At 47.3% G+C, this 25,705-nt stretch overlaps 1 protein-coding gene across 1 annotated transcript in view; it reads left to right on the forward strand.

Annotated features, from left to right (window-relative positions):
* The window catches only part of LOC144807666 (uncharacterized), a 218,305-nt gene that overhangs the window by 136,360 nt on the left and 56,240 nt on the right, over window positions 1-25,705 (forward strand). The gene's annotated exons all lie outside the window — the stretch shown is intronic.

The following is a 25,705-nucleotide window of genomic DNA, read 5'->3' on the forward strand; positions in this document are numbered from 1 at the left end:
ACTGCAAAACGAAAAATGTAGTTTATGGGATATTATGCCCATGTCCAAAACTGTATATTGGGAAGACCACGCAAGAGATCCGTCAAAGGATTACCCAGCACAAATCTCGGATAAGAAGACACGTGGCAAATGCACCACTCGTCAGCCATTGGATGTCAAATGAGCATAAGGAATCTGAACTCTCATGGACGGTAATATCAAAAATCGAAAATGACAAACGCGGCAGTGACCTGGATGCCAGACTGAGCCAGCGGGAAGCTCTGTTAATTATGAAATATAATACCGCAATAAATGGCCTCAATGAAATTTCAGAAATTTTCAAGCTTTGAGAGGGCCCTCCTCAAAACTTTCAGAAGGCACCCCTGGATGATAACATCAAGATATACATTGCCTTTCTAACACTATGCATACTGATTGAGAAGTGTTGAACTGCGAACCTTTATATTTTTCCTTCATACTAAATATTGGGTTCACCATGAGAACTGCCCACCTACCTGTGCCTCGCAACATTCACCTAAAGCAATATCTTGAATTCTAAGAACCCCCACTGCCCGTGCGCAACAGTCACTTCATTTGGACTACCTCAGGACATACAGGACTTCAGTTCCCACAATGCTTCACGCAACAACGACTATGCCATATAAAGGGAATATTGTTCTACACCCACACAGACAGCCCCATCTATGGTACAATAGGACGACCTTAAAAACATTTTCATTTCGTTTAGAACCACCTTTTATATACATTGGACTTCTGGTCCCAGAATGCTTTGCTACGTGAGACCGATCATGTGACATACAGGAAGTAATTTTCCACACTCACTCAGGCACTGACTGAATTCAATCTGTGCCATGGCTCACCAGGACGTTTTTGTCGAACTAGGACTCTGATTAACTCAGAAAGTTTTGCTTGATTCAGGTAAGACTGCATCCAAGTCCGAGATTGCTTTAACAGAAAGCAGGACGCTAAGCAAAAGAAAATTGTGGAATCACTTCTATTTTAATACCGGTTGTGGCGCGCAGCTCAGCAAAGAAAGGTTTCAATATGCGAGCGCGTTTCCAGTTCGGCGCTAACCAAGTGCTAACGCAGGTCACAAGTCCGTAATTGGTGGTTACTTTTTTAACCTTACAGAAAAAGATCATCCAAACTACTCAACAGCCTTAGGCGAGCCGCCCACGCTGTGTGTCCGCCATCAGATCATCTTCCTCCCATTGGGGTAAGTGTCGGGGTAGAGAATGAGAGAATAAGAGATGTGATGCATGAATATGACTAACCTGCAATGTTTGTCATGTAAAGAAGGACCTAATCAGAACTTTCAACAATTTTTTTAGATTCCCATATACCACCACTACATAGGAGAATGGTAGCAAAGACTCAAGGTAGGGGAAGCGCCATTGGGGAGGCACACTTAAGTTAATTTTTTAGTTCACCTACAAATGGTTATGTTTTGTTTTTTGTAGAGTCTTCTTGGTCCTGATGAGAACCCCACAAGTTTCAGGGTTCGAAACGCGTCGACCATTATCCCAGGTCACCCTTTCTAAGGAATCACCATAGCTCATCTCAATCCGCTTTTTTGTCAAGAATTTGTTACAAAAAAAGTGCCTTAAACATCATTTCAGAATAATTTCGACCATTGATGATTTGGATTTAAATCTATTTTCATTTTATATTTGGATTTTGGTGCCCTTTGGGATTGTTTTGTTTGTAGTATGTTTGGGAAGGATGAAAGAAGTATGGATGTGGTATAAGTGAAAAATTTGTCATTTCAAATGTGTTGTATATTTATTGTATATAATAGTATATATAATACTTGTTTATGTTGTTGTACACACAGTATATATATTTGTTTTCTAAGATTGAAAATTGAAAAAAGAAATTCTTGATCATTAAATGATGCAATTGTTAAAGCAGGCTTTTATAGTACTGGCACTAAAAATCAGTGAGAGCAGTGCAACTTAATAAACTCTGCACTAGCGGAAGTCTGCAGAGTGCGACAGAGTTTCTATGGCACTTCGTGGAGTTCCGCGGAGTAAAACTCTGCAAACGACGGCAAGGCATTATCAAAACGTGACAGATATCCTGCCTGCCTTATTATAATTGCCACAGGATGTAATGCATTCTTAATGGGGCGGGCAGGATACCTGTCACATTTGTGATGGAATAAACCATCCGCTGAAATCTAAATGAGGCCTTTGGTGTACATTGCGTCCAGTGTGGCTAGCTGGGCTTGACAGATCTTGTGGTTTGTTGGTCTCTCACTGCTTTAAGGTCATCGCCAGGCAGACCTTCTGTCAGCTGCGCCTCGTGCAGATCTTCCTTCCAGGCAGGACTTCTGTCAGCTGCGCCTCGTGCAGATCTTCCTTCCAGGCTGTACTTCTGTCAGCGGCGCCCTGTGCAGATCTTCCTTCCAGTCAGGACTTCTGCCAGCTGCGCCTCGTGCAGATCTTCCTTTCTAGGCAGGACTTCTGTCAGCTGTGCCTTGTGCAGATCTTCCTTCCAGTCAGGACTTCTGCCAGCTGCACCTTGTGTAGATCTTCCTTTCTAGGCAGGACTTCTGTTAGCTGCGCTTCGTGCATATCTTCCTTCCAGGGTGGACTTCTCTCAGCTGTGCCTTGTGCATATCTTCCTTTCTAGGCTGGACTTTTGCCAGCTGCGCCTCGTGCAGATCTTCCTTTCTAGGCAGGACTGCTGCCAGCTGTGCCTTGCGCATATCTTCCTTCCAGGGTGGACTTCTGTCAGCTGCGCCTTGTGCAGATCTTCCTTTCTAGACAGGACTTCTGCCAGCTGTGCCTTGTGCATATCTTCCTTTCTAGGCTGGACTTCTGTCAGCTGTGCCTTGTGCATATCTTCCTTCCAGTCATGACTTCTGCCAGCGGCGCCTCGTGCAGATCTTCCTTTCTAGGCAGGACTTCTGCCAGCTGTGCCATGTGCATATCTTCCTTTCTAGGCAGGACTTCTGTCATCTACGCCTTGTGCAGATCTTCCTTCCAGTCAAGACTTCTGCCAGCTGCGCCTCGTGCAGATCTTCCTTTCTAGGCAGGACTTCTGTCAGCTGTGCCTTGTGCAGATCTTCCTTCCAGGCAGGACTTCTGCCAGCTGCGCCTCGTGCAGATCTTCCTTTCTAGGCAGGACTTCTGTCAGCTGTGCCTTGTGCATATCTTCCTTTCTAGGCTGGACTTCTGTTAGCTGCGCCTCGTGCATATCTTCCTTCCAGGAGGACTTCTATCAGCTGTGCCTTGTGCATATCTTCCTTTCTTGGCAGGACTTCTGCCAGCTGTGCCTTGTGCATATCTTCCTTCCAGGAGGACTTCTATCAGCTGCGCCTTGTGCATATCTTCCTTTCTAGGCAGGACTTCTGCCAGCTGTGCCTTGTGCATATCTTCCTTTCTAGGCAGGACTTCTGTCAGCTGTGCCTTGTGCAGATCTTCCTTCCAGGAAGGGGCTTCGGTCAGCTGTGCCTTGTGCATATCTTCCTTCCAGGGTGGACTTCTGTCAGTCGTACCTTGTGCATATCTTCCTTCCAGGGTGGACTTCTCTCAGCTGTGCCTTGTGCAGATCTTCCTTTCTAGGCAGGACTTCTGTCAGCTGCGCCTTGTGCATATCTTCCTTTCTAGGCAGGACTTCTGTCAGCTGAGCCTTGTGCATATCTTCCTTTCTAGGCAGGACTTCTGTCAGCAGCGCCTTGGGCAGATCTTCCTCCCAGGCAGGGCTTCTGTCAGCTGCACCTTGTGCAGATCTTCTTTTCAGGCAGACCTTCTGTCAGCTGTGCCCTGTGCAGATCTTCCTTCCAGGCAGGGGCATCTGTCAGCTGCACCTTCTGCAGATCTTCCTTCCAGGCAGGACCTTCTGTCAGCTGCGCCTTGTGCAGATCTTCCTCCCAGGCAGGGTCTTCTGTCAGCTGCTCCTTGTGTGGATCTGCTTTCCAGACAAGGACTTATTTCCTCATGGATCCGTTCAAAGGTTGGGAGAGGTAGAACTGGTCAAGGTCATCTTCTTTATTGCAGTTCTACTGGTCAAGCCACAGAGGTCGAGCTCTGAGATGGAGAGTCTGGATTTTCTGAGCTCTATGGAACATTAAGACAGTTCTACCACCTCCAGCACACACTACAAGACTCCAAGAGTCAACGCTACAAGTGCTGCTCCAAGGTTTAATTCAACCAATGTATCTGAACATCCCCTGGCAAATGCCAACTAGAGAAACAATCAGTCATTTGTTAAGCCGGGGGCCGCTACTGATCGAACAGCCAGGTCTTAGTATCCTCCTGAAGGTCAGCAGGTCTTGGGTCTGTCGTAGGCTCAGTGGGAGGGTGTTCAATGTCTTGGCGGCGAGGTCGGAGAAGGATCTCGCGCAGGTGGTCGTTCTTCGGATGCGACGGACGGTGGCGAGTGAGGTCGGCGTAGCGTAGCTGGCAGTTGGGGGTGTAGAAGGAGAGCCGTCTGTTGAGGTAGGCTGGGCCGTTCTTGTGGAGTGCCTTGTGTGCGTGGATGAGGAGCTTGAAGGATATCCTCTTGTTGACGGGGAGCCAGTGTAGGTTTCTCAGGTGGGGGTGATGTGGTACATCGAGGCTCAGTCGTGCCAAGGCATTTTGGATGCATTGTAGTCGATTGATGAGCTTGGTTGGGGCTCCCGCTTAGAGGGCGTTTCCGTAGTCGAGTCTGCTGCTGACGAGGGCCTGGGTGACTGTCTTTCTTGTATCTGTCGGGATCCATCTGTAGATATTGCGGAGCATGCGGAGGGTGTTGAAGCAGGAGGAGGAGACGATGTTGACTTGCTTGGTCATTGGAAGTGTTGAGTCGAGGATGATTCCCAGGTTGCGTGCGTGGAGGTTGGTGGTCGGGGCTGCCCCCAGTGCCGTTGGCCACCAGGAGTCGCCAAGGTTGACGGGTTGGAGCCGAGGATGAGCACCTCCGTCTTGTCAGAGTTCAGCTTCAGACGGCTGATCTTCATCCAGTTGGCAACAGCCTACATTCCGTCATGGAATTTGGCTTTGGCGGTGATGGGGTTCTTGGTGAGGGAGAAGATCAGCTGAGTGTCGTCGGTGTAGGAGATTATATTGAGGTCGTGCTGTCAGGCGACGTGTGCGAGCGGGGCCATGTAAATGTTGAACAGTGTCGGGCTGAGGGAGGATCCTTGAGGTAGGCCGCAGAGGATCTCTGAGGCTTCGGAATGGACCGGGGGGAGGCAGACGCTCTCGGTTCTGCCGAAGAGGAAGGAGGTGGTCCATTCCACGGCCTTGTCTCGGATCCCTGCGGCGTGGAGGCATGCGCGTAGTGTGCGGTGGCAGACTGTGTCGAAGGCGGTGGAGAGGTCTAGGAGGATGAGGGCTGCAGTCTTCCCCTTGTCCAGCAGGGTCCTGATGTCGTCGGTGGCGGCGATGAGGGCTGTCTCGGTGCTGTGGTTGCTGCGGAACCCTGACTGGGAAGGTTCCAGGATTCGGTTGTTTTCGAGGTATCGGGTTAGCTGTCTGTTAACAATTTTCTTGATGACCTTGGCCGGGAAACCATGTCCATGGGTGCAGAGGTGATGAGGTCTGCGAAGCTGGTGCTGAAGAGTTGAGGCCTGTTCCGTGGGGGTGCAGGGGAGGAGAGGCCTGTCCAGGGGTGCAGAGGAGGAGAGGCCTGTCCAGAGGTGCAGAGTAGGAGAGGCCTGTCCAGGGGTGCAGAGGAGGAGAGGCCTGTCCAGAGGTGCAGAGTAGGAGAGGCCTGTCCAGGGGTGCAGGGGAGGTGAAGCCTGTCCAGGGGTGCAGAGGAGGTGAGGCCTGTCCTGAGGGGTGCAGGGGAGATGCCTGTCCAGTGGGAGCAGAGGAGGTGAGGCCTGTCCGGGGTGCAGAGGAGGTGAAGCATTTCCTGTCCATGGGGTTAAGTTCAGGTGAGGCCTGTCCAGGAGTGCAGAGGAGGTGAGGCCCGTCCAGGGGTGCAGAGGAGGAGAGGCCTGTCCTGGGGTGCAGAGGGGAAGAGGTCTGTCCAGGGGTGCAGGGGAGGTGAAGCCTGTCCAGGGGTGCAGAGGACGTGAGGCCTGTCCTGAGGGGTGCAGGGGAGATGCCTGTCTAGGGTGCACAGGAGGTGAAGCATGTCCTGATCATGGAGTTAAGCGCAGAGGAGGCCTGTCCAGGGGTGCAGAGGAGGTGGTACCTGTTCCTGGCTGGGGGTACAGAGGAGGCGAGGCCTGTCCGGGGTGCAGAGGAGGTGAAGCATGTCCTGTCCAGGGGGTTAAGTGCAGGTGAGGCCTGTCCAGGGGTGCAGAGGAGGTGGTACCTGATCCTGGCTGGGGGTGCAGAGGAGGTGAGGCGTATCCGGGAGGGGTGCAGAGTGGTTGAGGCCTGTCCAGGAGGATGCAGAGGATGCAGAGGAGTGGAGGCGAGTCGTCTGCTGGGATGAAACCTGCCCTGTAGGGGTAGGTGGTGAGGCCTGTCCTGTTCTCTTGGTATGAAGAGTGTGGACCGCCTCAGCCGCTGCTCTCACCGCCCAAAGATGCTCCTTTCCAGACATATCATTTTATTTTAAAAGCTCATAATCCAAGTTTTTGAAAAGTATCTGTAGTTACCACAGAGCCTCAGATGGCTCCTGACAAAAGCACACATCTCCTCCAAGCATGGAGTTTATTTTTTAAACCACTGTCTTTAGTAAAGTAATCAAGACTACAACCCCCAGAATGCACTTTTGTATTACATGAAATTACAGGCATGAATATTCGGGGGATCACTCTACGGAAATATTTGTTTCCTCCCGGGGCATCGTGACAGAGACGAGTAGAACAGTTCATGTGGAAGGACGTTCATTCTCAGCCTCTCTCTGCAGATTGTGAGTCCAGTGAGATCTGTGATAATATGAATCTCTCTCAAGGAGATTTTACACAGTTGTATCTGTTTCAGGGAGAAATACAATGAAAAACAGGGGGTGCAAGTCCAGCGCACCAGTCTCTGGTGTCCTTGGATCTCTGAACTGACCCTTCCCTGGTCCTGCAAGAGAGGACAAACCAGGTGTTTAGTCTGGCCTCTCTAAGGCAGCGAGAGCTGGCTCAGTATCCTGGTCCACCAAGTCCCGTCTCCCATCCTGGTCCTCACAAGGCCCCGGCTCACGTCAGGGTTCCAACAGTATCACTCTACATAAATATTTGGTACCTCCCGGGGCATCGTGGCAGAGAAGAGTAGAACAGTTAATGTGCAAGGACATTCATTCTCAGCCTCTTTCTGCAGATTGTAAGTCCAGTGAGATCTGTGATATTATGAATCTCTCTCAAGGAGATTTCACACAGTTTTATCTGTTTCATTGAGAAATACAATGAAAAACAGGGGGTGCAAGTCCAGCGCCGCAGTCTCTGGTGTCCTTGGATCTCTGGACTGGCCCTTGCCTGGTCCTGCAAGAGAGGACGAACCAGGTGTTTAGTCTGGCCTCTCTAAGGGAAGGAGAGCAGGCTCAGCATCCTTGTCCGCACCATACTCTGGCTCATGTCCTGGTCCAGCAGGTCCCGTCTCCCATCGTGGTCCTCACAAGGCCCCGGCTCACGTCCTGGTCCTCAAAAAGCCCTGGCTCATGTCCTGGTCCTCACAATGCCCCAGCTCACATCCTGGTCCTCACAAGGCCCCAGCTCACGTCCTGGTCCTCACATGGCCCCAGCTCACGTCCTGATCCTCACAAGGCCCCAGCTCATGTCCTGGTCCTCACAAGGCCCAGCTCATGTCCTGGTCCTCACAAGGCCCCAGCTCACGTCCTGGTCCTCACAAGGCCCAGCTCATGTCCTGGTCCTCACAAGGCCCCAGCTCACATCCTGGTCCTCACAAGGCCCCAGCTCACGTCCTGGTCCTCACATGGCCCCAGCTCACGTCCTGATCCTCACAAGGCCCCAGCTCATGTCCTGGTCCTCACAAGGCCCCAGCTCATGTCCTGGTCCTCACAAGGCCCCAGCTCACGTCCTGGTCCTCACATGGCCCCAGTTCACGTCCTGATCCTCACAAGGCCCCAGCTCATGTCCTGGTCCTCACATGGCCCCAGCTCACGTCCTGGTCCTCACAAGGCCCCAGCTCATGTCCTGGTCCTCACAAGGCACCGGCTCACGTCCTGGTCCGCCAGGCCCCGGCTCACATCCTGGTCCTCAACAGGCCCTGGCCCAAGTCCTGGTCTTCACAAGGCCCTGGTTCATGTCCTTGTCCTCACAAGGACCTGGCTCACGTCCTGGTCATCACAATGCCCCAGATCACGTCCTGGTCCTCACAAGGCCCCAGCTCAAGTCCTGGTCCTCACAAGGCTCCAGTTCACTTCCTGGTCCTCACAAGGCGCTGACTCACGTCCTGGTCTACCAGGCCCCAGCTCACGTCCTGGTCCTCAAAAGGCCCTGGCTCATGTCCTGGTCCTCACAAGGCCCCAGCTCACGTCCTGGTCCACACAAGGCCACGGCTCACCCTAGCTCACGTCCTGGTCCGCACCAGGCCCTGGCTCAAGTCCTGGTCTTCACTAGGCAATGGATCACGTCCTGTTCCTCACAAGGCCCTGGCTCACTTACTGGTCCTCACAAGGCCCTGGCTCATGTCCTGGCCCACCATACCCCGGATTACATGCTGGTCCATACCAGGCCCAGGCTCATGTCCTGGTCCTCACAAGGCCCCGGCTCACTTCCTTGTCCACCAGGCCCCAGCTCACGTCCTGGTCCGCCAGGCCCTGGCACACATCCTCATCCTCACAAAGCCCTGGCTTACGTCCTGGTCCTCCCAAGGCCCCGGCTCAAGTCATGGACCTCATAAGGCCCTGGCTCACGTCCTGGTCCACCGAGCCCCTGCTCGCATGCTGGTCCATACCAGGCCAAGGCTCACGTCCTGGTCCTCACAAGGTCCTGGCTCACGTCCTGTCCACCAGGCCCTGGCACAAATCCTCATACTCACAAGGCCCAGGCTCATGTCCTGGTCCTCACAAGGACCCGGTTCACATCTTGGTCTTCACCAGGCCCTGATCACATCCTCATCCTCACTAGACTCTGGCTCACATCCAGGTCCTCACCAGACTCCGGCTCACATCCTTGTACTCACAAGGCCCCGGCTCACGTCCTGGCCCTCATCTGGGCCTTGACTGTAGGGTGCGACTTGATTCCAGCGGTGCAGCGAGCACGGGAACCCACATCTGGGCACACCTGGCATATTTATGAATAAGCAAAATGATGGGTGTAATGTTTGAGTTCATCTCTGCCACTTGTAATTACTCTGGGACACATCCCAGCCCAACCTTCTTGCTCTTGTCCTCCGTTGCACCCCAGCCTGCAGCCAATCAGAGTGTTTTAGACGACATTACTTCCAGATGTCTGCTCCAGTAGTCACAGCAGTTCTAACTCTAAGGATCGGCCTGTCTCTTAGAGACATTATGTATGTGGGTGGGGAGGTGGGGGCTCTGATCTGATTAGATCTATCAGAAGCCTTTGACACCATCTCCCACTCCACTTTACTACAGAGATTGCAGATGGTGGGTCTTTGGGGAAAGTGCCTGCTTGGTTTTTATCCTTTTTGAAAGATCTAACCCAAGCGGTGGCATCAGCTAATTTCAGATCAACCCCTAAGACAATTCCCCCTCCCCCGGCTGGTTTTGAGCCCCAATCGTTTCAATCTTTACATGGCCCACTTGGCCTGCCTGATCAAGTCATTCGATATCACCTCTACTCGATGATACACAGATCATTAGATTAGAAGAAAATACACCTGATCGAGTCATTTGATAATCGATATCACATCTACTCGATGATACACAAATCATTAGATTAGAAGAAAATACGCCTGATGGAGCCATTCAATATCACCTCTACTCAAATGTAGACAAATCATTGGTTTAGAATTAAATACAGATAAAATGCTCACTAATTTCAGGAGCTGCCGCCAGGAAGTCGCTGATTGGATGAGCTCAAACTCTTTGGCGCTAAACAGTGGAAAAACGGAAATAGTGGTATTTGGGACCGGAGCCTCATGGCACAAGGGCGGCGGACGGTGTCTTTGGGAGCTCTGTCCACCCCATTCCATCAGGTCAGCAAACTGGAAGTTTGGGTGGACTTACATCTGTCCGTTAAAATCACCTGCTCTACAGGCTTTAGACTGCTGAAAGTTATTAGAAAAATACTTCCATTATCCCTGCTTTATCTAGGAGGGATCTGGTACAGGTTCTGATTCTATCGAGAATGGATTCCTGCATCACTTTATACGTAGGCATATCTGAATATCACCTACTTAGATTGTTGCTGCTACAAAGACAGCAGTTGGGCTTGTTCCGAGGTTAATAAAATCAAGGTCGATCTCCAACAAACTGGTCAAATTGCAACCGCTTCCTGTCCTGAAAAGATGTCAATATAAAGCACTTTATGTCATAAACGCTGTACAATCAGGGGGTTCATTCTTATATGTCCTCGCCTTTTGCCTGGTATCAGCTGGCTGAGGGGTGAGATCCCATCATGCTTTGCGGCGTAAAGTCTCTAAGTTTATAAAAATCAGTATAGATGGCTGCTCTCTGCCTGTGGTGACTGCAGGTACCTGGAATGGAATGCTCTCCCACCTGCCCTGTGTGCCCAAGAAAACACGAGTTCTTTCAGGAAACAAATCAAAACCTTTCTGTTCATGTTCAGAGGCTGTGGGATTTTGATACTTATGTGCTCATACTAGCGCCAGGACACTTCTTTCCCGAACTAGTTATTCAGTGCTATATTAATTTGCTCTCACATCCAGTCATAAGCGATCGATCTCTGGGCAACAGATTGTTGCAGCTATAGACGTCCTAGGAGGAGGAAAGGCTCCGGGATCTGAAAGTCAGGTGTAAAGTTTTACAAAGCTTAGAAAGAAATTCCTGCCTGAGGTGATGCGACACGGCTATCCCTCCTACGAGAGAGTATAGTCTCCCTGATACAATTAGGATTTGTCCCACATAAATCCACAACGGTTCATCTACGGACGGTATTCGCAGTGCTGCATCGGGAAAACACACACATGAAGGCTGGTGATGCCGATAAGGCGTTTGACTCCCTGGAACAGTCTTTTATGATCGAGACGTTTAGGCGCCTTGGTATGTCAGGGAGTTTGAGATCACGTAGGAAGCTGCTGGACACACAGCCTTTGGCCTGAGTTTACGTAAATAAGCTCAACTCAGACGCCATTCATATCACCTGGCAAAACTGGGTATTTGTTCAAATGATTTTAGTCTGACCTATATGAAACAAACATAGAGGTCTGTTTTTTTTAATTTACATCACTAGTTTATTTATTTATTTAAGCACTAGTGGAAATTTTTCTTTTGGTTATATTTTCATTAGAAACCAGTGTTTGGTGTATAAACACAAAATCAGTACAATGACATATTTACAAGTAATACAAAAAACTGTTGTTGTCTAAAGAGTTGAGGACTCGGGAGTCTGATTGATACGCTGCCGATTACCCAGGTTAGGAGCAAAATACTACAAATATCGAAAATAAACATCAATTTCAGTGGTTTAAGTTGTATAACAGTTTCTGCACGTCTACCACGCCAAAGTGCGTTTTTTTTCACCAAATCTAAGATTGTTGGTCCTGAGGAGAACTCCAAATTGGGGAGTTCGAAACGCGTCGACCAGTTGTGTGGTCATTTTGTCAAAAAATTGAAATATTTTTGTTTAAATAGATTCAACAAAAGAAGGTGTAAATATTTTTTTTAAAAAACAAAAATGTAAAATTGTGAATATTGTATATATGTACATTTTCAGAAATTGATATAAGATTTATGTCTATTTTTTTGACATTAGACCTTTAGGATGTGTACTGTTTTTTTTGTTAGATGAATGTAGATGAATGAATGTATCTTGGCCAGTGTGCTAGTTTGGATGTGTGATTTAACCATTGACAAATAGTTTTTTGTATTACTTGTAAATATGTCATTGTACTGATTTTGTGTTTATACACCAAACATTGGTTTCTAATGAAAATATAACCAAAAGAAAAATTTCCACTAGTGCTTAAATAAATAAATAACTAGTGATGTAAATTAAAAAAAACAGACCTCTATGTTTGTTTCATATAGGTCAGACTAAAATCATTTGAACAAATACCCAGTATTGGCAGTTGTTTTGTTGTTTGATAGTTTGGACTCAGCCTTGCTGGTTAGGAGTCACGACCCTGTGTCGTTGTTACACATTCATATCACCTGGGGCACTGGGCAGGGACGCCCTCTGTCATCCGTTCTTTATACCAGGAACAAACCCTTAGGCCTGTGAACTCCAGCAGAGGCATACCATAACCATACTTGGCTGACACCTTTTAGACACTGAAACCAAGAAGAAAACACATCTTTATAAATTGAAAGGTTTATAGTCACGGTGGCCAGGCCTGGAGGTGCGTTGAGAGTTGAGAAGGGCAGACGACGGAACTTCAGAGCTCAATTGTTCGAAATCCTTGAAGTTAGAGGTTTTCTGGACAGGTCCGCTGTCCTCTGGAGGTCTGGTCTTTATTGAAGAGTAGAAAATAAAATATCCTCTTGGAATCAAAAGTATCACAAAATAGGTATAGCCACCATTCAATCCACTCTACTCAATCACATCTACACAAGATCCGTGAATTATACATATATACCACCAAGAAAGAAATTCCATATAATAGCTTTAATATAAAAAAATACAACTCATGTTAGAAGCGTGGCTCAGTGGTTAGAGGCGGCAGACCCGGAAGCTGAGATCGACCGTGGACCAGGGTTCGATTCCCCGCCTCGGCGGGTCTTGGGCTCAAAATTCCACGGACTCGACAATTCTCGCTCTGGTGCCTACTCAAATCACGGGGTCACACTCTGCGACTCTGGGCAATAGCTTGCTTAATCTCCACTACGGCCCCTCGCGGCGGGATGCCTGGCTTTCACCTTGTGGACACCCTGCCGGGGTCTCTCACAGGGGAATACCAGGATGGGTTCCCTAAGCAAGCGCCGGGACGCTTACGGGCAGCTGTGCGCTTTACAAGTCCAACACATTTACATTTACATTTCCTTCATAAGTAAAAAGGAGATTATATATGTGACTCCCTATAAACAGTTCTAATTTTAATCCCCCAGTACAAAATATAATTTGGTGCACTAAAACACTTCAGATAAAAATACATGAGGTACTGGCATCAGTGTGGGTTTAATGTGCTGAGAAGTTTGATACCAAACTTCCCAGGTTTCAGTGTAGCCATTATGGTGTTGTGGAGTTCGTAATGACAAACTCCCAGCACCATATACTCTTAATGGTAGGACTGTACTTACAATGCCCAAGAATGGACTTGGGCACTGTAGGGGTACAGGGCTCTTTCACCTGTACCCTCACCACTGGTATAGTGCACCTAGCTGGAGGGGTGGCTGATCTAGGCCAGGGCAGTGGGTTGTAGGCATGGCTCAGAGGGATGTGTGCCATGTTGACTCTTCACTTTGTTCTGCATCACAACACGCAGCCTGCAAAGGCAGTGTGTGTGTGTAGAGGTACAGGGCCTCTAAAGGTGGCACAATAAGTGCTGCAGCCCTTAGAGGCCTTCTCTGGTCACAGTGCCCTGGGTACCTGTGGTACCATTTACCAGGGGCTGACCTGTGGCCAGATAGGCCAATTTGGTTAGATTTGGGGAAAGAACACAGGCCCTGGGAACCTGATTGGCAGGGTACCAGGGCACATCAAGTCAAATTGCATCAGTGGTCTGGCAAAAAGTGGAGGGGGGGGGTTACTATAACAGAAACCCACTTTCTTTGAACAAAATGTGGAGATGCATACCATGCGTTCTAACTTGTCATTTGCTGGTCTATTTTCCAGAAGAGTCTCTCTTGGAGTCCACCAATCACGTTTCATCGTATTTTTAGCAACTTGTTTGGGCATCCGCGTTCCTTTCATTTGTGCACAAGAATTTCTGTATTCATGAAATAATCACTTTTACCTGAGCAATTCCGTCTTATTCGGAGAAATTGGCCCGAAGGCAAATTGTCACGTAGACTGCATGGATGATGACTAATATAATGCAGGGCATTGTTCCTAACTCTTGATTTGGTAAACAATTAATTTTTTTATAAAGTTCTATAAAGCGCGAACTTAATCCCGAAGGATATCAGAGCGCTTTACAGTTAGAGGGAGAGGAAGGAAAAAGATCACAACAAGACTAAAATGGTGAAACTAATATGCATAAAATCATATAGTGCCAACATAACAGATCCTATCTAATTCAGGGTTAACGTAGAGTGGGCTAGTCAATGATAAAATGACATCAAGGGAGTGATGATACATAATGATGTAAGCGGGGCGAATACAATTATAACAAACAGAATTATTAACCAATGCTGTAGTATTTACAGAGTGATTTGGGTCCATCGTGTTAAGGTAAGAACTTATTAATGAGGAATCTTTTTGCTTCCAATTTGAAAGCATCCTTGGAGGAGATTCTATGAATTTCCGGTGGAAGAGAGTTCCACATTTTTGGTGCAGCGCCAGAGAAGGCTCGTTGATGGTAGTTCATAATCGTCCATTCATCCAAAATTGTGATAGATGACTGGCTACTGGACACACAGAATTGTATATCTACTTATCTGGCATTCAACCATTCAATAAACACATTTAAGATATCATCTTGCCCATCCCAAATGCAAAACATGTCATCAATAAACTGAAACCATTTGTGGATATGATGCACAAATGGATTGCTATCATAGGTAAATTTCTCCTAAAACTTGGCCATGAATAACACGGCCAGTTCTGGGGCAAAGGGACAGACCATCGCTGTCCCTTTGATTTCCTCTCCATGGGCAGCTCGCTGGTGTGACAGTGTCTCCATGAAGACACAGTGAGATGTCTGCCCCAGAACTCATGGCGGAAGGTTGAGTAGTCGCGGTGGAAGGATCTCCTTCTTGGGTCTGAGGTGCTGGTGTTATCGCAGAAGTGCAACAACGGTAGAGTCAGCAGTGGTTGTCTGCTTCTTCCCCCCTACGGTCTCCGAATCAGCTTTTTTTTATTTAGCAGTTGACACTGGCACGTGAGACACAACCGCTACACAGACTTGCTCAGTCAGGGAGACTGGGGGACCCTGGGCACTTCACAGGACTTCTCGACACTCTGCCACATTTCCTCTGTTCCTTCTGGGCCGTTCCTCACAACGGGCTCTGTTGCTGGTCCTCCTCAAAGGGCAGGCCGACTTCTGCCAGACAAGGCTCTCTCCTCTTCCCTCTCATCAGACAGGCAGCTCACAGGGCCACTGCCCGGGGCAATAGTTTCATCCCGGAAGACTTGCAGAAACCAGGCAATGTGCCCTCGCCTAAGGGGGAGTCACTATCAGTGATACTTATCTTGAAACAGCAGCTCTTCGTGTCGGGCAGTAAAGCAATTTGAGTTACAACAAAGCCCATATGATTGTGACACACTTTTCTGTGTTATTTTCAGACCCTGAATGCTTATTCCCTGTCTGGGTTTACCGGTTTCCCTGGTTGCATTTCATCATCCATTTTCTTATGCAACACAAACAAGGACTTTGTGCAGGGTGATTGCTGCTCACAGCAGGTACTGATGATGCTGCCTCCATGCGGGAATACTTACAACATGAGGACAGTAAGTGTGAACCTTCTAAAAGGCGGTCCTGACTCCATCCCTCCACCCTTGTGTCCAAAGTTAAACCCTTCTCGTCTGGATTGCTGACAATATTGCCCGTCTTGTGCCATGTTAGATGATGGGCAATCGCACATGGATGCCACTGTTAACAACATACATACACATTTGTAAACAATATAGAGCCCTGCTACCTTATATTATAAATAGGGCTCCCGGTTTTATGGTATTTATTTTTTATACATTTCCGTCTGTATTTATCCATATTTATTTTGTTATCATTTTATCTGTATTTATCCGCATTTATTTCTGTGGCAAGCAAAAGAAGACGCTGCAGCTAGTATTTTTTCACATTTATTTAAATAGACAATGCACACTTTTTGACGTTTTTTTATAGTATGACTTTGCCCCAGAGGTACTGAAGTGCTTAACATGAGCAACAGTTTGATTACACAAGGTCTTTTTAATTCTTACAGACACTGGCAAATTAAGGGATTTGGTCAGAATCATGGGTTGGTGACGCAAACCCGAGACTTGAGCCTATATATTCACATCTATGGTTGTTAATTCACCCCAGTGCTATGGGTAGTGAAGATGACATCACAATCCTTTTGCCATTGCAGGGTTACATCCACTCTTAGCCCCACGGAAGTCATTTAATTCCTGCTGTGCGGCTAAGAAAATAAAGCTGAGTGAAAATCAAGGCACGTAAACAGGGCTATTAGATTCCTGATTTCTTCCCGTTTTTCCCACAGCAGTGATGACCAGGCAAGTCGGGTGGTTCACTATCTGTACTCCTCACTAACTCTAATTGACCACGGCGTTCAAGTCCCTCCAAATATACTACTCCCATTTCCTTCACCCACCACCTTTTTGGTTGATGTATACACCCATTGCCATATAATTAATAAAATAAATGTAAAGACAGAGCCAACTACGGCCTGGGCTTCGACGAACAATCACGAGGGCTAGCATTCAAGCATTGTTTGAGACGGCACTTGGTGACAGTCGCTAGGGTTAGGTTTCAGATGTGGCAATATCTACTCGCTCGTTTGCATGCCTCTGTGCTTGGCTGGGAGCGAGCATTGCTCTCCAGGGAGAGGCTGCATTCCGGTTTCCTCTCCACCTTGCATCCGAGTGCTCGAGCGTGCATTACCAGGTGATCACTGCATCATGGGAACTCCGGCGGCTTGGGCAGAGCGCTGCACCTCGATCCACCGGTGTGCCAATGAACCTGAACTGCATGCTTGCCTTTGCCACCCTGTAACTAACCTCGGTGCTGGGCTTGGCTCTGGGCTGCAGCTGTGAACCAGGCGCTGCAGCACCTTAGACGTGCAGATGTTCACGTGCACTTTCAGATGCATGGCTGCCTTCCTCGGGCTTCAAATCTACAGTGCTCCAAGGTCAAGTGGCAGACACCGCCCGATATATCTGTCTTTTCTAAAACTGCTTTATGGTGAAGAATGGCTTAGCAAAGGTGCCACGGACACTAAAGAAAACAACCCCCCCTCTCACACCGACCCCCAATACGCTGGTTTCAAACTCATTTTAGGATGGCCGCAGCTTCTTACAGTGAAAATATTCAAAGATTTTGTTCCCCAGACCCTTTCGGAGTTAATGAAGCCATAAACTCGCTGAGGTGCCAGGCCCTCCTTAAACGAGCTCTTGATGGGCCTGTAAGCCTTTAATTTTACATGTAGATCAATAAACAAATGCACTATGAACTATGCCTCCGGACAGGCAGTTACTACGAGCTACGAGTTACTACGAGCTGATGGTGAGACAACAGATGACAATTGTCCTGGTGCTGACAGGATGTCTGGGGGGGCAATTAACCCCCTGGCATGGTCAATAGTGTGTGATCTATTGATAAAGGTTGATAAGCGCTCTCGGCCTGCTGCTGACTGGGAGGGAGAGAGGCTCGCTCATTAACAGATCAGTCTCCCTTGGAAGCAGAGTCTTAGCCCAGACTCTGGAGGGCATGGTGATTTAGAGGGGGGAATAATCTGCAGGACATCAGTAGCAGTTTCAGATTTCTTTCGTGGGCCCCTGTGCGCCTCAGACACTGATTTTCCACAGGGACACATAGACACCATAAAGCGGTTGGTAAGTATTTTTCCGTTTCTATTTATAAATACAGATAAAGGAATACAAGTTTTCCGACTGTATTTATGTGTAAAAATCCGTTTAAACGGAAAACCGGGAGCCCTAATTATAAATACACGTCTTGAAATTCAAACGGGGATGCCAATGCGGGGTCTGGTCATGACACGTGAATGGAACTTTACTCAATGCCCTGTAAGCACCGCAGCCGCCCTCTGACAAGTAAAGTGACCAGTTCAGCTGGTGACCTCTAAGAACATGGCACGCTGCTACCACTACTCACTGTACATAACCAGGGACACAGACCATAGTCTTTGCCCTACCAACAGAGTGGTTGTAGTGTCCGTCAACGTCCCCAGAGCCAGGCTCTGGGTCTTCGGGTCAATTTTGGGCCTATTCATGCAGTGCAAACAAAGTATCTTCTGCCTGCTGAGGCCAAAAAGAAATCAGGATACCAGAGTCACTTGCAGTTCCGTCTCTCAAGGCAAGGGTGCACGGGATTTGGCCGAGGTGGGGGAAAGGGTGACCAAGCAGGGCTCAGCCAGTCTAGATTGTGGTCTTCCCCTAAAACAATTGGCCTCTGATATTTACATTTATTTATGTTAGCCTTTATTTATAAAATCACAATATACTGCAGCAGAACTTTGAGCTGTATGAGAGTCCTACCAATCAGGGAGGAGTGGGAGGAATTGTAATATAATATACACATCTAAAATGAAAATAAAATGCAAGTTAAACTATTCTGTATGAAGTGGTCCATTTGTTAGTGTTATGATTTCTGATGTCTTCGTCTCAAACTAGAGGGGCGCTAATTTGAATCCTGGTTGATGCACTACGGAATAGTGACTTGTATATTTACAGTAATAGGACATCCCTGCCTGTGAGAGAGAGCACTTTGAATATGAAAGCCAATGGTTTAAAGAAAGAATTAAACAACGTAAAATACGCTACACAAATTATAGGATGGGCTGTAGAGAGTATAAGAACAGTCAAGCATATTTTGCAAAAAGAGAGAACATGTAAATGCTTATCGTGATATCAGATGTTACAGTTTTAATAACCGCAATCATACTATAGCTAGTGTTAACCTTTTTTTTAGGTTTCCATGAAAATACTGCATTCCAGAAGTACTGGTAACAACCTTACAGTAGTCTTAAAAATAATTACTCTTTGTCACCGGGAACCTCCAGGTTTGTCGCGTCCTCGGGTGGTCTGCTCCATTGCCCGCACTCATCTAGTGCAGCTCGCTGATGCCAGCACAACTGGAACAGCCTGGCAGGGCACACACAGCTCAGGTATAAAAGCCCTGCTTATTTGGTGCTGGGTGGCAGGAGCTGCCGGGTAGCAAGGATCCCGAAGTGAGTGTCCACATGCCAGTTTGTGGATCGTGTTTGCAACCCAACCCAACCATATCAGCATACTACGAATCTTTGGCCCCACCACACAAGCAAACTGACCCAGGAGTTATAAATTAGCCATGGCGGCTCCAGGCCATTGCTTACATTGATGGCCCCACCCAGGTCTCTGGTCCACTGGACAGCTTTCTAAACAGAGGATGTGTCCTTTTGGGAAGCTGGTAACCCCAGTGCCTCTTTGAAAAGTTCTTTTATCGTGGCGCTCCATTTTAGGCGACCAATTCTCACCCTAGTGGCCTCCTCAACATGGTGCGATGTTTGGGTGACATTCATTCTGTGAAGTTCTGAAGTGTGCATAAAGCACAAGCCCGAAACCCATCAACCTATACCTTTCAGGATCAACACCTAACGAGAAGAACAAACGCAGAACTCAAATGTTTTGATAGACCAATGTCATAGTCACAGTTTGATGCGCTGTAGTCGTTCACCGTATTTGCAGGTCTTTTGTAATTAGGCGCTCCTACCTGGAGACAGTGGTTATGTGGTCACTATTAATAAGGGTTTATTGTCCGCCATTCTGGATACACTGTCTACCTTGACACTTCTGCTTTTCCTTAACCTTTGCGTCTTTGTAAAAGTACCAGTCAACTTTACAAGACAAGTTGGTAAGCTATATAATGTTGTCTATCCGTTGTCGCTTTATCTCCTTTTTGTAAAATATGCCAACCTAACTTGAAATAAGTAAATTTTGTTGTGAGAATAGCTATTGTTGCCAGTGATTTCTTTAATTGCAGCACAGCAATGCCTCCATTCTAAATCGAACATTGATTATACGAAAAGTATTGATTTAATTCCAGAGGTTCTTTTGCACCATTAAGGCGATAAATAATACGTTGACCTCATATTTGAGTTGGATCGGTTTCTCCTATTAGAGTCCCGTCCTTCGTCCTCGTTTTCTAGTGAGCGGCCTAGGCTCTAGAGCAGAGTTATTCAAACTGTGGGGCGGTTCCCCCCTTTGGGGACGTGACGCCATCTCCGGGGGGGTGCGCACTCCACCATAAAATTTCACCTTTCATTGTTTCCCGGCGGAGAGGCAGAGTGGAGCTGCAGAGGCCCTAAGAAGGGGTGCAGACCATCAAAGGCTCATTAACGAGCAAAAGGTCTTTAAAAGACCTGTGAAGTACTCAGGTGCTGCTGTGTGTGCGCCTGCGAAGCTGCCTAATCCCGGGCTGCCACCCACAGACGCAGGAGGGGAGGGTGGGGGGGGTGGGGGGGTGGAGAGAAGCCCTTTAAGTCCAATGGGTGCTGCGCGCCTGTTCTTCACCCATTTCAAATGGGGCTTTTGGAATAGAGAACAGCAGCCGATTAGCACATAGGAATGTCAGTACTGACATGCCACCAATGACGTGGACAGCACCATAGATGGCAGGAAGTGCCGCGAAATTTGCGTGCACAAAGCTTCTGCATACTACTACCTTTTGGTAGTATGGCACTTCTTCACTCCTGCTGTTTGCCCCGTGTGCTGCCTCGCTGTGAAGGATTATGCCTCTGAGCATTTTAAAATCACCAACAGGTAAGTCCGATCTGAAGAGAAAGCGAACAGACAGTCCTTCTTCATAGGGCAACTGCTTGCCTGAAAGTAGTATGTTCACTTTTGGTTTCACAGCATAGTGAACATCGCATACTCCCTGTATCCTATTTTTGACTGTCTCACTTAATGTCTGCCTCTTTCTTTAGTTCTATTGTTTATTTATTTGAGAGTTTTATAACCCCCTGCCAGTAAACGTTTGGTTACTTCACTGGGCAGTTTTGATTTAAACCTGGCACCCTCAGGCATAAAATACCCTAATTAAAGCCCCCTACAACATCCATTGCACGATAGGCAGAGGCTTTGCATCTTCAGGTTTAGCACCCTACTCTAACCTCAGCATCCTAGTCCCTCACCTAGATACGGTGCAGGGTTGTCCTTTTTTTTCAGAGAGGCACCTCTAAATACAGCCCCTTTCTCCAATCTTCACACTCCTGGGACAGACTTGGCATCTTGTGCCAGAGCACCCATAAATACAGCAACATACTAAAATGTACCCCCCAGGGCACCCTTCTACATGTGGTATACACCTGACATTTTTAGGCACAGCTGCTGGGACATTAACCCCCTAGATCACACATCCCAGACACTGGGTATCCTTTGGCCTATTATTATATTTTCAAACTTTCACCCTTCAGAAGCAACTCACTAGCATTATGATAAAAATGCAGGGTCTAGAGCACTACAGAAGTAGGAAGTTCCTTTTCATTGGATGTGAAGGAGAAAGCCGTCAGCCTCAAAGTCTATCCCAGGGATGAACTTGTACCAATCACTACCCCAGAGGAGCCACCTGCTTCACCTGATCCCAGAAATTCTGGCCACTACCATTGTCCCAAAGAAGACACCTGCCTCACTCCCAGGTCCAGGGAACAGGGACATCTTTAGGATTTTGGGGGGGCCATATTCAGAACAGCTTTGAATTTATGATCCAGTTTCAGCTCTTTCATGCCCTCTTCGGTCTGGTCACTGACCGTGCACTGGCACACTGGTCCAAATTCTAAATGTGTTGACATTTCATATTCAGGGATAGTGACGTGTGTATTCAATATTGTAACACAGCGGCAGCTCACTAATATTACTGCAAACAATCTCTGTGACACCCTCCCCTTTCTTGTGTGTGCAGTGCTGTTTTGTTTTAAAATAAACTTTTTTTTATGGGTGTTGCATGAAACTTAAACACATATGTCTGCAAAATGTCTTTAGTAGACTCTCACACAGTAAAAAAATTTTCAAGGAAAATGCTATTTAAAACTATCTGTTTAAGAATGATTCAAGATAGTCAGGGTAAGACTCTCTCCAGAACAGAGCTGGCTCTATCTTGGGTTCCCCTTAAGGGAAGAAACCTGCTACAACCTGTGTATCAAATAAACTGCTTACCTCAATGCCTGGCAGAGGGAGTCAACCGCTTTTTTCATGGAAAGAGAAGCTGTGATAGGATGGGCAGTGCAGGAATGGGGAGTTTTTTCTGGGAGGTGAGAATGGGGCAGTGCTGCTTAGGATGGCCAGAGTTGAAATTGTTTTTTTTTATGCCATTGGAGAGTGCTTCTCAGTGGAGAGCATGGTCTATGATTGATACTCATTTTATTGACCACAGACGTTTCTTTGAGGAAGCTTTGCAAGAATTAAGTGGAGAACCAGTAACAATTTGCACACATTTTATCTTGAAAAATGTAGTTTTGGACTGTGTAGTAAGCCTCTGTCATTTCACCGCACCTACTCGCAAACCTGCAGTTTTCTAAACACTCTTACTGTGTTTAATATTATTAGCCAGATATGGACTGGGAAATGCGGATGACGGTTGATTATGTAGAATACCAGGTTCCAGATTTTTTTTGTCAAGTGGTAGGGGGGGCGGCCCGACATCTAAATAAATTCAGCTGGGGGAGCCCAACCTATAAAAGTTTGAAGACCCCTGCTCTAGAGGGTCATACGGGCTCTCCCCCTCCTTTTGCTTCAACAGTGTTTGCCTTTTGAGATGCTGATATGGAGTTCGGACACCTGCAGTTCTGCAGCTTTAGGATAGGATAGGATAGGATAGGATACATATTTGTAAAGCGCACGAATGCAAACAGCGTCTTGGCGGTAGTGTAAGTGAGGGGATGTTATCCAGATGTCAAACTATGCCTGTAGGAACTGCAGAGTCTTTAAGATCTTCCTGAAAGTTTGATGATTAGGCTGCAGTCGAAAAGTAGATGGCAGCTTATTCCATAATTTGGCTGCCCGATGGGAGAATGCTTTTCCACCCCATCTAGCTCTCCTGATTTTATCTACTTGCATAAGGCAGGCAATGCTAGATCTTAGCGTCCTAGCTGGAATATAGGGCCTGAAAAGTCTCTGTATATCCTTGGCCCTCCCCCATAGAGCACTTTATGAACAGTGCATAAGGCCTTGAACTCCGCTCTTTGCTGTATGGGGAGCCAATGGAGGGCTCTAATTCCCTTTGACGTAGAGCTGCCTTAGGGAATATTTAGCAGCAGCCTAGCAGCTTCATTCTGCAGAGACTGTAATTTGTTATTCTGGGCTTTGTCAATCCCCAGAAGCAGCGCATTGCAATAGTCTAGTTTGGACAGCAGAAGGCCCACTACCACTGTCTTTTGCAGAGGTTGGCCAATGAAAGGGAACATTTTTCTCAATTTCTTTATAAGATAAAAACAGAAAGAAGTAAGACTATGTACCTGCGCTGAAAAATTGAGCTGAGTATCAAAAATTAGCCCCAGATTTCTAACTTTAGGCACCAGCTTAGGGCACTCCCCTGCACTTTTTGGCCACCACGCAGAGTTCCACGAGGATTGTCCTGGCCCAAATTTCATGACTTCCGTCTTATCTGTATTAATCTTTAGGTACGCTTGGTTCATCCAGGTCAGGATCTCCAAAAGGCATCCATGAAACCTGGCTGATGTCCTCGGGTTGTTTGGCCAATGAGATGATTAGCTGCGAATCATCCGCGTAGGATACCATCACAAAGCCATGTTTCCTAACGAGTCTTGGCAGGGGAGTGATGTATATATTAAAAAGCATCGGCGAGAGGGCTGAACCTTGCGGGACGCCACAGGGGAGAGTAAAACCCTCTGATTGCATTCCCTCCCAAACCAGCTTCTGTTCTCTTCCTTCCAAAAATGATGCCAGGAGGGACAAGGCTAAGCCTCCGATACCAATGACCTGAAGCCGTTGGACTAACACCGAGTAATTTACCGTGTCGAAAGCTGCCGACAAATCTAACAAGACGAGAATCGCCTTGCCTCCTGTGTCAACAGTCTTCCGAATCTCTTCAGTTTCAGTTGATACCGTAAGGGCAGTTTCTGTGGAATGGTCGGTACTAAAACCGTGTTGGGTCGAGTCCAACAGATTGTTAGCATCCGAGTACTCGGTTAGAGTATTATTCAGTGTTTTTTCAAGCACTTTAGCTGCCATCGGAAGACCTGCTATGGGGCGATAGTTCTTAAGTTCCGAAGGATCCAAAGTGGGTTTCTTCAGGATGGGTCTGATTATCGCTTTCTTCCAGGCAGTAGGATACCTCCCTGACTCAAGCACCTGATTAATGAGAGGAGTTAATTGGCCGGCAATTTTATTAGCGCCTAAATGCATAATTCTAGGGGAACTGCATCACTAGGTGAGCCTGATTTTATCGAACCTAGTATGTCCAAAATCTCCTCATTCGTGACAACAGGGAAACTAACTAAACTGGCCTGGACTGGTTCTGCCTCAGTATGTAGTTCCTCATCCATGTCTATGCGAGACTTCTGAAGGTCGTCATAGATAAGGTGAACTTTACTTTGGAAATGTGTGGCCATGTTGTTACACATCTCTTGATCTGGCTGAAATCTCTCATCTTGCTGGGGTTTCGATAGGGATGTAATCGCCTTAAACAACTCTTTAGCGGAGTTGCTGGCATTCTCAATCTTCTGCATGTAAATCTGCTGTTTTGCCCGAACGATAGCCTCTTCATACTGTGTAAGGGCCTGATTGTATATCAGTGTACTATCCTTATTGTAATTTTGCCTCCAAAACCGTTCAGCTCTTCTGCAACTGGCTTTCAGGACTTTCAGCTCAGAATTATACCATGGCACCGAGGGCTTAAGTCTCTTACTTGTCACCACTTTCTCCGGGGCCACAGTATCTGCTGCTGCCAAAAGCCATTGATTAAAGACGGCTACTGCAATATCATTGGTCTGACCTGCCCAACACGGAGGTTGTCCTAATGCAGATTCAAAATCATTTAATAGGACCTTATTCCAACCTCTGATTTTTGTTTTCACTACGGCATTCTGCGTATAGCACCCGTCCAAAGTGGTTTTAAACTTAGAATGCACTGCTCTATGATCTGACTAGGGGAGAGCAATCACCTTGGTCACATTCAAGTCTTCATTATTATAGAAAATGCCATCCAATGTATGGTCCGCCTGATGGGTAGACTCCATAACTCGTTGTTTGAAACCAAAGGCTGCCATGTTGTCTAATAATCTGTAGGTATCGGTGTTATTACCTAGATCGAGGTGATAATTAAAATCCCCAAGAATTAGCAAAGAGTCAGAATCCATACGAGATTCCATGTGTGTCATCAGGGCTTGTGAAAAAGCAGCTCTAGGCCCAGGTGGGGGGTAAATAAGAATTTCCTGCAGCTTCCAAAAGTTGTGCACCTTTATAGAGAAACGGAGTGCTTCTGCTGGTTGGTCCGTCACAGGTTCAATGTACACTTTAAAAAGGTCCCAATATATAATTGCTAACCCCCCACTTTATTAATCTCTCTGTCCCGGAACTTCACTGCATAACCCTGTGGTAATGCAATGTTCCAATCCGGCCCCGAGGCATGGTCCGTCCAGGTTTCGGTTAAAAAGAGGATGTCTGGCGAGATATTTTGAATCAGGTCTTCAATTTCATATTTGTTTTTCCCCAATGCCCGTATATTTACTAACACGCACTGAAATTGCTGACATGTAGCTTGCGTCAGCGTATGTTTCCCATTTATATCGGGGGTCAAAATATTATTTGGTGTGTCTTCCATATCGCCCCTTCTGTGAACAGCTGACAGTAATCCCGTCCCAAAGATCCCCTGGTTTTGGGCTTGAGCAGGTCTGTTGACTCTATCGACAACCCCGGGATTAAACACGTATGCACAGCTGGTACAGCCTG

This window comes from Lissotriton helveticus, chromosome 1_2, assembly GCF_964261635.1.
Source record: "Lissotriton helveticus chromosome 1_2, aLisHel1.1, whole genome shotgun sequence".
NCBI classification, from domain to species: Eukaryota; Metazoa; Chordata; class Amphibia; order Caudata; family Salamandridae; genus Lissotriton; species Lissotriton helveticus.